At 45.3% G+C, this 12,255-nt stretch overlaps 1 protein-coding gene across 1 annotated transcript in view; it reads right to left on the reverse strand.

Annotated features, from left to right (window-relative positions):
• The window catches only part of LOC134337788 (PC3-like endoprotease variant B), a 941,886-nt gene that overhangs the window by 360,317 nt on the left and 569,314 nt on the right, over positions 1–12,255 (reverse strand). The window lies entirely within an intron of this gene.

Raw genomic sequence — 12,255 nt, forward strand, 5'->3', positions numbered from 1 at the left:
GTAAATGTCTGTGATGGTGGGAAGAGAGACCCCGATGATCTTCTCAGCTGACCTCACCATCCGCTGCAGGGTCTTGCGATCCGAGATGGTGCAATTTCCGAACCAGGCAGTGATGCAGCTGCTCAGGATGCTCTCAATACAACCTCTGTAGAATGTGGTGAGGATGGGGGGTGGGAGATGGACTTTTCTCAGCATTCGCAGAAAGTAGAGACGCTGCTGGGCTTTCTTTGCTATGGAGCTGGTGTTGAGGGAACAGGTGAGATTCTCTGCCAGGTGAACACCAAGAAATTTGCTGCTCTTAACGATCTCTATGGAGGAGTCATCGATGTTCAGCGGAGAGTGGTCGCTCCGTGTCCTCCTGAAGTCAACAACCACCTCTTTTGTTTTGTTCACATTCAGAGACAGGTTGTTGGCTCTGCACCAGTCTGTTAGCTGCTGCACCTCCTCTCTGTATGCTGACTCATCATTCTTGCTGATGAAACCCACCACAGTCGTGTCATCGGCGAACTTGATGATGTGGTTCGAGCTGTGTGTTGCAGCACAGTCGTGGGTCAGCAGAGTGAACAGCAGTGGACTGAGCACACAGCCCTGGGGGGCCCCCGTGCTCAGTGTGATGGTGTTGGAGATGCTGCTTCCAATCCGGACAGTCTGAGGTCTCCCAGTCAGGAAGTCTAGGATCCAGTTGCAGAGGGAGGTGTTCAGGCCCAGTAGGCTCAGCTTTCCAATCAGTTTCTGAGGAATGATTGTGCTGAATGCTGAACTGAAGTCTATGAACAGCATTCGAACGTACGTGTCTTTTTTGTCCAGGTGGGTTAGGGCCAGGTGGAGGTTGATGGCAATGGCGTTGTCTGTTGAACGGTTGGGACGACACGCGAACTGCAGGGGGTCCAGTGAGGGGGGCAGCAGGGTCTTGATGTGCCTCATGATGAGCCTCTCGAAACACTTCATGATGATGGATGTGAGTGCAACGGGACGGTAATCATTGAGGCAGGACACTGAAGACTTCTTCAGCACGGGGACGATGGTGGCGGCCTTGAAGCACGTAGGAATGACGGCGCTGCTCAGGGAGGTGTTGAAGATGTCAGTGAGGATATCTGCTAGCTGGTCTGCACATCCTCTAAGCACTCTGCCAGGAATATTGTCTGGTCCAGCAGCCTTCCGTAGGTTGACCCTGCACAGGGTTCTCCTCACATCGACCACGGTAAGACATAGCACCTGGTCACTTGGAGGAGGGGTGGTCTTCCTCGCTGCCACGTCATTGTCTGCCTCAAACCGAGCATAGAATTTGTTCAGCGCATCTGAGAGGGAGGCATCACCCGCACAGGCAGGTGATGTTGTCCTGTAGTTGGTGATGTCCTGAATGCTCTTCCACATGCGCTGCGTGTCGCTGCTGTCCTGGAAGTGGCTGTGGATTCGCTGGGCATGTCCACACTTTGCCCCTCTGATGGCCCGGGACAGTTTGTCCCTCGCTGTTGTTAGGGCTGCCTTGTCGCCTGCTCTGAAGGCGGAGTCACGGGTCCTCAGCAGTGCACGCACCTCCGCGGTCAGCCATGGCTTCTGGTTAGCTCGTGTAGTGATGGTCTTGGACACAGTGACGTCATCGATGCACTTGCTGATGTAGCTAGTCACTGATGCCACGTACTCCTCTAAGTTGGTAGAGTCGCCATCGGTTGCAGCCTCCCTGAACATGTGCCAGTCAGCGTGCTCAAAGCAGTCTTGAAGAGCAGAGATGGCTCCTGCTGGCCAGGTTTTCACCTGCTTCTGAACAGGTCTGGAGCACCTGATGAGCGGTCTGTATGCTGGGATTAGCATAACAGAGATGTGGTCTGAGTAACCAAGGTGGCGGAGACATGCTCCCCAATCCAGGCAGCATCCTTATAAATCTCCTCTATGGTTCAATGGGAGTAGGCTTTTTAAATGCTTTTGGCATAGACCAGGTGGAGCAAAGGACATGTTTCTGTGCTGAACTTCTCCCTTTCTCTATCACCTCACAGAAATCTGACGGCAGAGTGGAAGAAGCTGTTCCTGAAACACTGAGGGAGGGTCTTCAGGTTCCTGTACCTCCTCCTTGATGGTGAGTATTGAGAATGCCAGTGTCACCTTTAAAGCCTAATATCAAGTAATGGTGTTTTTTTTTAAATCTCCTTTGTCCTCTTGAAATACCTGACCACATCATCTGCAGCTGGTAGATTAGAAGTAATATTGAAATAGGAGTACATGGGTTATAATGAGGAAGGAGGGTCAGGCTAAAGGACAATGTTACCAATCACAGTCTCAACAATGGCTGGCTGCTACAATATCCCAACCTCCTACTAACTAGTCTTCGGCGAATCTGATTCACTCTACAAGATATGAAGAAATAGCTGGAAACGGTTATTATAATACAAGTTATATGACCAGGCAATATCACATCTGCCATACTGAAGATCTGTGCTCCAGAACTTCACATACATCGCAATAAAAACTACTGTATACAGTTCAAATACAACCATGGTATCTATCCAGCAATGGAAATTGCGAAACTGATGGCAAGGAGCTCTGTTGCCTCGGTTGTTCTGCAGACCAGGCCCTCGTTCCACAATGTCGGCTGCTGCAGCTTTTTCCTTGGGCAGACATGGCTAATATGATGGGATGTAATTTTAAAGTGAATGGAGAGAAGTACGGGGCGGGGGGGAGGCAGATTTCAGAAATATTCCTTTTACACAGAAAGTGATGGGTACCTCCATCCCAATGGAGCAGTGAGAAGGGAGCATGGCCTGGATGGAGGGTATCCTTGACGATGGATGCTGCTTTGTTGTGGAAGTGCTTCATGTAGATGTGCTCAATGGTGGAGAGGCCTTTTCATGTGATGCAATGGACTGTGTCCACCACTTTATGTCAGATTTTCCATTCATGGATATTGGTGTTTCCATATCTGGCTACGATGCACCCAGACAACTTGGCAAAGGTTCAGCGGGAAAGAGTGGGAAACCAAATCTGAAAAGATAGTCAATGGGTCTTGGTCTCATTCATCATATCCCAGTCATCAATTCAAATTGTTTGAAACAGAAAGATCCCCTGTATTCACTGCTGGCTTCCCTGGGAAACCACTGAAATCTATATTCTCAAATTATAAGAACATTAAACCATAAGATATAGGAGAAGAATTAGGCCATTTGGCCCATCGAGTCTGCTCTGCCATTCCATCATGGTCGATTTATTTTCCCTCTCAACCTCATTCTCCTGTCTTCTCCTCATAGCCTTCGATGCCCTGACTAATCAAGAACCTATTAACCTCTGTTTCAAGTACACCCAATCATGTGGCACCGCGCCTGTTCCACTGGCCCTACCTAAAGAAATCCCTCCTCGCCTCTGTTCCAAAGGGACACCCTTGTATTCTGAATCTGTGCCCCCTGGTCCTAGACTCCACCACTACGGGAAACATTCAATGTTTGATAGGTTTTATTGCGATTACCCACCCCATTCTCTAAACTCCAGCAGATAAAAATGAAGCTAAAATTATAAATCACCTACCACCCCACCAACCTTCACATCCAGCATGTAATTCTCCATAAACACTTTCTGCTTTCCACAGGGATTGTTCCCTACACGACTTCCTTGTCCACTCGTCCATTTCACAGAGTCAAATCCACCACCACCACTCCACAATCCTCTCTCGCTCAGATCCCACCACCAACTCTTGGGCCCCCAGAGACTCCATCTTCTTCTCACCCCACCATCCCTGAACGTCCCAAAGCTCCTTCTCCCCAAACCTCCTTCCTGGCATCCTTTCAAGTGGAACAAGTTCTACACCTGCCCCTACACCTCCTCCCTCATTACTATTCAAAGGCTCAAACAGTCCTTCCAGGTGAGGTGACACTTCACCTGTGAGTCTGTTGGTGTCACCTACTATATCTAGTGCTCCTGGTGTGGCATCCTGTATACCAGTGAGAGCGAGCATAGATTGGGAGACTGCTTTGCCAAACATCTATGCTCTGTCCATCAGAAAAAGTGGGATCTCCCAGTGGCCACCAATTTTATTTCTACTTTCCATTCCCATTCTGACATGTCAGTCCATGGTCTCCTCTACTGCTAAGATGAAGCCACACTCAGGTAGGAGGAGCAACACTTTATATTCCATCTGGGTAGTCTGCAACCTGATGCCATGAACACTGATTTCCTGAACTTCCGGTAATGCCACCCCCCTCCCCCCGCTTCACCGTTCCTCATTCCCATTTTCCTCTCTCACCTTACCTGCCCATCACCTCCCTCTGGTACACCTCCCCCTTTCCTTTCTTAAGCCTTCTGTCCTCTCCTCTCAGATTCCCCCTTCTCCAGCCCTTTATCTCTTTCACCAATTGACTTCCCAGCTCTTTACTTCACCCCTCCTCCTCTCCCAGTTTCACCTCTCACCTTGTGTTTCTTCCTCCCTTCCCTGCACTTTCTTACTCTGACTTCTCATCTTTTTTCTCCAGTTCTGATGAAAGATCTCAGCCTGAAACGTTGGCTGTTTAGTATTTTCCATAGATGCTGCCTGGCCTGTTGTCTACTGGTGGATCCTCAGGTAGATGTACAGGGTGATACAGACCTACAGGTTCTAAGGGGCTTCCATACTTCACAATCCTGTCCATTTTGTCACTTGCTGATCGCCACGGGTCTTAATCTAGGATGTTAGGGTGTGCCTGTCTGTGAACTGTTTAAAGTGGGGAGGCTCATGCCTGTTTGGCTTGTCATATAGGCTTAAACGTATAACATACACTCAGCGGCCACTTCACTAGGTGTAGGAGGTACTTAGTAAAGTGGCTCCTGAGAATAGTACTGTATGCTCATGGCCTTTTTCTGCTGTAGCCCATCCACTGCAAGGTTCCACATTTTGTGCACTCAAAGGTGCTCTTCTGCACACCACAGTTGTAAGGTGGGGTTATTTCAGCTTCTGTTGCCTTCCTGTCAGCTTGAACTTGTTCTGCCATTCTCTTCTGATCTCTCTCATTAGCAAGGCACAAAACTGCCATGCACTGGATATTTTTTGTGTTTCTCACACCATTCGCTGTAAAGTCTGGAGACTGTTGTGCGTGATAATCCCTGGAGATCAGCAATTTCTGAAATACTCAAACCTCCCCATCTGGCACCAACAATCATTTCATGGTGAAAGTCACAAAGTCACATGCTGCTGGAACGCCCACCTCTCCTGCACCACCACCACTCCACAATTCTGTCTCCCTCAGGTCCCACCACTCTGCAATCCTGTCTCCCTCAGGTCCCACTACGCCACAATCCTGTCTCTCCCAGGTCCCTCCACCAGCACTTGGACCCTTGGATGTTCCCTCTCACCCCACCATCAATGGACATCCCAAACCTCCTTCTCCCCCCGGTCCCAGCCGAGTCTTCACCATCCCTTCCGACCTTCTCCTATCTGAAGTGGAACATTCTGTCCTCAGTAAGGGCCTCACCTTTGTCCCTCTGCACCCACTCCTCAGTGAGTTCTGTGCCCGCCATGACACTGAGCTCTTCTTCTGCCGCCTCCATTTGTGAGCCTACTTCTTTGGCAAGGATTCTCCACCCCACACCGATGACCCTATCTCCTGTCTTCAACCCTCCTCCTCTTCCTGGACACCCCACCCTGGCCTTCTGCTGGCTCTGCAACTTTTCATTGCCAACTGCCGACAGGACATCAACAGTCTCGACATTAGCACTCCTCTCTCCAATTCCAACCTCACCCCTTTCCGAATGCTCTGCTCTCCACTCCTAGCTCTTTTACTTCATCCCTTCCCCCTCCCAGTTACACCTATCACCTTGAGTTTCTCTCTCCCCTCCCCCACCTTTTAAATCTACTCATCATCTTTTTTTTCCCAGTCCTGCTGAAGGGTCTCTGCCCAAAACGTCGACTGTGCTTTTCTCCCCCATAGATGCTGCCTGGCCTGCTGAGTTCCTCCAGCATTCTGTGTGTATTGTTTGGATTTCCAGCATCTGCAGATTTTCTCTCATTTCACATAGGTCATATTTCATCTCCATTCTGATGTTCCGTCTGAACAACTGAACCTCGGCCATGTCTGCATGCTTTTATGCATTGAGATGCTGACATAGGATTAATTAATTTGATATTTGCATTAACAAGCAGGTGTGTTGGTGTACCTAATAAAGTGGCCACTGAGTGTAGTTTTTGTTTGACTTTACTGGTATGTTCATTTGAAAATAATTTGCTTCATTTTATTTCAATGTAAGATTTTCCCTGAGTTAATTTCCAAGAATATTAAACTACAATTTCTCCAAAAGTATTTGATTAAATTAGCGTTGCAACAGGGATGCTCATTTCTGCTCGTGTTTGCAGATCATAATGCAGACTGTTAGAGTTGATCTGCAAGGGTTAAATCTGCAGGTAAGGCATATGCTTAGCTGAAACCATCTTGCCAGCACAACCTTCCCTGTTACAATAAAGTTAAAGGTCACATCAATACAATCTCGGTATTAAGCACTGTTGACAGTATGTGGACATCGGTGCTGTAATTAAAAAGCTATTCAGCTGAGTAGGAGAAATGCAATTTAGATCTGAGACAGTCGTTGCTTCCCAGCAATTTATTTAGCTGGGGAACATCCTCAGGCAAGGACTGGAGATGGCAAAGTGATCTGATTCTCCTTCTCGTCATGCATAGGAAATTCAGTTAAAATCCCTAATGCCCAGACAAGTTAAATTGATGTTACGGCAGAGGTTGAAACACTCCCCCACACTGGAGGCAATGGTTCAGAACTAAATGACCTGAATTTTTAGTAGGATTTTGTAACATATTCATCACCAATTTCCCTTTTAAAAAATTATACTTCAAAAAAGCTGGCTTCCCTTTTTGTGGCACTGTATTTTTCCCCTAAGCTGAAATGATTTACCAAATTTTTATTTAGAAATTCAGTGCAGATTAAGCCCTTCGGGCTCATCAACCCGCCACCAGCAACCTTCTGGTTTAACCCTAGCCTAATCACAGGACAATTTACAATAACCAGTTAACCCACTAAAGTAGGAGGAAACACACATGCGCTCAGGGGAAGAACATACAAACTTCTTATAGAGGACACTGGAGTTGAACTCTGAGCTCCAAAACTCTCAATGGTAATAGTGTTGTGCTTACCGCTACGATAAGTGATCGGGAAGGTCATTCTGACCTTTGTTCTAAGCATTAGAATAGTTACATTGTTCCAAACTCAGAAGCAGACTGTTCATATTTTCATCCTAACTAGTTAGATAATACTGTTATAGTGCTACAGATTGGTGCTAACACTCAGCAATTGTTGGAAGCCAAGCGGAGGAAGTCAGAACATTTCACTTGTGACCACAAAGCGGGAACCTTAACCTCTGTTATGATGTGACTGATTACATTTCACAAAGTGCATGAGATTACAACAGAAATGTACACTCAGTGGCCACTTTATAAGGTACACCTATACACCAGCTCATTTCTGCAAGTATTTAATCCAGTCAATCATGTGACAGATACTCAATGCATAAAGGCATGTAGACATGGTCAAGAGGTTCAATTATTCTTCAGACAAAATGTCAGAATGGGGAAAATATATGATCTAAGTGACTTTGACCATGGAACGATTGTTGGTGGCAGACAGGCTGGTTTGAAAATCTCAGAAGCTGCTGATCTCGTGAAATTTTCCCTCAAGTTTACAGAGAATAATGTGTGAAACAAGAAGCATCCAGCGAACTGCAGTTCTGTGAGTGAAAATGCCTTGTTAATGAAAGAGACCAGATGAGAATTGCTAGTCTGGTTCAAGCTGACGGAAAGGCAACAGTAACTCAAAAAACAACACATTACAACAGTGATGTGCAGAAGAGCATCTCTGAATGCACAACATGTTGAACTTTGAAGTGGATGGGCAGAAGACATGAACACACTCTCAGTGGCTACTTTATTAGGTACAGGAGGGAACTCATAAAGTGGCCACTGGGAGTACTCTGGCAGAACAATAATAAAACAAATGTTCAATTCTACAAACAAGAGAAAATCTGCAGATGATAGAAATGCAAGCAACACACAGAAAATGCTGAAGGAACCCTGCAGGCCAGACAGCATCTATGGAAAAAAGTACAGTCGGTGATTTGGGCCGAAACCCTTCGGCATGAATCAGTTGTATTGAGACTCAGTTCTACAACTGTGTGAGCATAAGCTGCTTCTTTTTAAAATATCACAGACTAGAGTACAGTGTTTATTAATCACACAATATCTCCATAGACACTGCCCGACCTGCAAACTTCCTTCAGCACGAACAGTGTGCAAGACAAGCTTTTCACTGTACCTCACTACATGTGACAATAAAACCTATCGAATATTGAAAGGCCTAGATAGAGTAGAAGTGGAGAGGATGTTTCCAAGAGTGGGAGAGTCCAGGACCAGAGGACAAAGCCTCAGAATAGGGGGATGTCCCTTTAGATCAGAGATGAGGAGGAATTTCTTTTGCCAATGGGTGGTGAATCTGTGGAATTCATTCCCACAGATGGCTGTAGAGGCCAAGTTATTGGGTATGTTTAAAACCGAGATTGATGGGTTCTTAACTAGTCAGGGTGTCAAAGGTTCAGGGAGGAGGCAGGAGTCTGGGGTTGAAAGGGATAATGGATCAGCCATGATGGAATGGCAGAGCAGACTCAATGTTCCAAATGACCTAATTCTTCTCCTATGTCTTATGGTGTTGTGGTCTATTAATAAAACAATTCCAATTCCAGTTTCATTTCAGAATGCATCCCTTTTTTATTACACACTGAGGCTGGGAAGCACACTGCACTGGTGTGGGCCTTTTAACAGTCCTTTTCATATTTCATATCTTGCTCAATCAAGTCCTCCTTAAGTCACACTAAGCAAAGTCTTGACAGAGTAAAGCCCTTTTTATCTTGTCCAATGAGTGCTTTCCGTTCAGCAGCATAGAGCTATATTTTTACTGGCAAAATTGCATGCTAATAACTTTCCAAATGCTCACTCACAGCATAGAGCAGAAGATTGCTTCTGGACAAGGAAAAAGATTGATGTGCTATTTATTGGACTTTTATTTTACACATAGGGCGGTACAGGATTGCAGATAAGTTTTATTAATCTGCTTTGTGAGTTGGTGGTGGGATTTCTTTTTAAGTGTCAGGATAGGATTGTTAAATTTTCATTCAGGAGCTCGGGGTGAATTATGTACCAGAGAAGGTGAATCGAAAAGTGTGGCAACTGAGCGGCTTGTGACAAATGTCATCATCAGACAGGCAGCATCTTTCCATCTCCAGCCTGTCAGTCTGGTTTTTCCTGATTTATGCAGCACAGAGCATTCATCGTCCTCATTCTGCACTTCCGCCGCCCACCAGATGTAGCTGCACCTAAGAATGGCGGCATCTATCATTAAGGACCCCCAACACCCAGGACAGAAGCCTGAAGAATCACACTCAACATTTTAGAAACAGCTTCTTCCCCTCCACGGGGAGGAGATATGTCTCTACGAAAGGAGGGGTAAGCTGCTCATTCCCCCCACGAGCCAGCAGGTCCCCCTTGGGTGAGGTGGAGCACCTGCTTAGCCCCCAGTCGGGGTCACATGAACCCATGGGAGCGGGTGCTGGATGGTCGTATGAGTAGCTGGTGTATATCACACGCACTGGTTATACGACCACTGACACCAGGCAGACAATCTCTGAAGAGTATTGATAATGGATGAGTTTACCCATCTTGTAAAGACACTGCCCAGAAGAAAGCAATGACAAACCACTTCTGTAGAATATTTGTCAAGAACTATCATGGTCATGGTCAAGAGCATGATCACCCATATCATTGACCCAGCACATAATGATGATACAGTATATATATTTCAGAATCAGAATCAGGTTTATCATCACCGGCATATGACATGAAATTTGTTAACTTAGCAGCAGCAGTTCAATGTAATACATAATATAGAAGAAAAAAACAAAATAATAATAATAATAATAATACATAAATAAATAAATAAATAAATTACAGTATATAGAACCATAGAGACTACAGCACAGGCCTTTTGGCCCTTCTTGGCTGTGCCGAACCATTTTCTGCCTAGTCCCACTGACCTGCACACGGACCATATCCCTCCATACACCTCCCATCCATGTATCTGTCCAATTTATTCTTAAATGTTAAAAAAGAACCCGCATTTACCACCTCGTCTGGCAGCTCATTCCATACTCCCACCACTCTCTGTGTGAAGAAGCCCCCCCTTATGTTCCCTTTAAACTTTTCACCCCTCACCCTTAACCCATGTCCTCTGGTTTTTTTCTCCCCTTGCCTCAGCCGAAAAAGCCTGCTTGCATTCACTCTATCTATACCCATCATAATTTTATATACCTCTATCAAATCTCCCCTCATTCTTCTACGCTCCAGGGAATAAAGTCCCAACCTATTCAACCTTTCTCTGTAACTCAGTTTCTCAAGTCCCGGCAACATCCTTGTAAACCTTCTCTGCACTCTTTCAACCTTATTTATATCCTTCCTGTAATTTAGTGACCAAAACTGAACACAATACTCCAGATTCAGCCTCACCAATGCCTTATACAACCTCATCATAACATTCCAGCTCTTATACTCAATACTTTGATTAATAAAGGCAAATGTGCCAGAAGCTCTCCTTACGACCCTATCTACCTGTGACGCCACTTTTAGGGAATTTTGTATCTGTATTCCCAGATCCCTCTGTTCCACTGCACTCCTCAGTGCCTTACCATTAACCCTGTATGTTCTACCTTGGTTTGTCCTTCCGACATGCAATACTTCACACTTGTCTGTATTAATCTCCATCTGCCATTTTTCGGCCCATTTTTCCAGCTGGTCCAAGTCTCTCTGCAGGCTCTGAAAACCTTCCTCACTGTCTACTACACCTCCAATCTTCGTATCATCAGCAAATTTGCTGATCCAATTTACCACATTATCATCCAGATCATTGATATAGATGACAAATAACAATGGACCCAGCACTGATCCCTGTGGCAAACCACTAGTCATAGGCCTCCACTCGGAGAAGCAATTCTCTACTACCACTCTTAGGCTTCTTCCATTGAGCCAATGTCTAATTCAATTTACCACCTCTCCATGTATACCTAGCGACTGAATTTTCCTAACTAACCTCCCATGCGGGACCTTGTCAAAGGCCTTACTAAAGTCCATGTAGACAATATCCACTGCCTTCCCTTCATCCACTTTCCTGGTAACCTCCTCGAAAAACTCCAATAGATTGGTCAAACATGACCTACCACGCACAAAGCCATGTTGACTCTCCCTAATAAGTCCCTGTCTATCCAAATGCTTGTAGATTCTGTCTCTTAGTACTCTCTCCAATAACATATCTACTATCAACGTTAAACTTAACTGACATAATTTCCCGGATTACTTTTCGATCCTTTTTTAAACAACGGAACAACATGAGCCACTCTCCAATCCTCCGGCACCTCACCTGTAGACAGCGACATTTTAAATATTTCAGCCAGGGCCCCTGCAATTTCAACACTAGTCTCCTTCAAGGTCCGAGGGAACGCCCTGTCAGGTCCCGGGTATTTATCCACTTTAATTTTCCTAAAGACAGCAAGCACCTCCTCCGTTTCGATCTGTACAGTTTCCATGATCTCACTACTTGATTCCCTCAATTCCATAGATTTCATGCCAGCTTCCTTAGTAAATACAGACGCAAAAAGCCTACTTAAGATCTCCCCCATTTTCTTTGGTTCCGCACAAAGCCGACCACTCTGATCTTCAAGAGGACCAATTTTATCCCTTACAATCCTTTTGCTCTTAATATACTTGTAAAAGCTCTTTGGATTATCCTTCACTTTGACTGCCAAGGCAACCTCATGTCTTCTTTTTGCCCTCCTGATTTCTTTCTTAAGTATTTTCTTGCACTTCTTATACTCCTCAAGCACCTGATTTACTCCCTGCTTCCTATACATGTCATACAACTCCCTCTTCTTCTTTATCAGAGTTGCAATATCCCTTGAGAACCAAGGTTCCTTATTCCAAGGTTCCTTACATGTATATCGAATAGATTAAAAACTGTGCAAAAAAACCAGCAATAATATATATTAAAAAAAGTGAGTCCAAGTTTTCGATGTCGATTTAGGAATCAGATGGCAGAGGGGAAGAAGCTGTTCCTGAATCCCTGAGTGCATGCCTTCAGGCTTCTGTACCTCCTACCTGATGGTAAAATGAGAAAAAGGAATGCCTTTTACCTCCTTTTACTGGAGGTCCTTAATATCTCATTGTAATTATGTTTTTTTAAATTATGTACTACAATCAC

This window comes from Mobula hypostoma, chromosome 2 (genome assembly GCF_963921235.1).
Source record: "Mobula hypostoma chromosome 2, sMobHyp1.1, whole genome shotgun sequence".
Lineage (NCBI taxonomy): Eukaryota > Metazoa > Chordata > Chondrichthyes > Myliobatiformes > Myliobatidae > Mobula > Mobula hypostoma.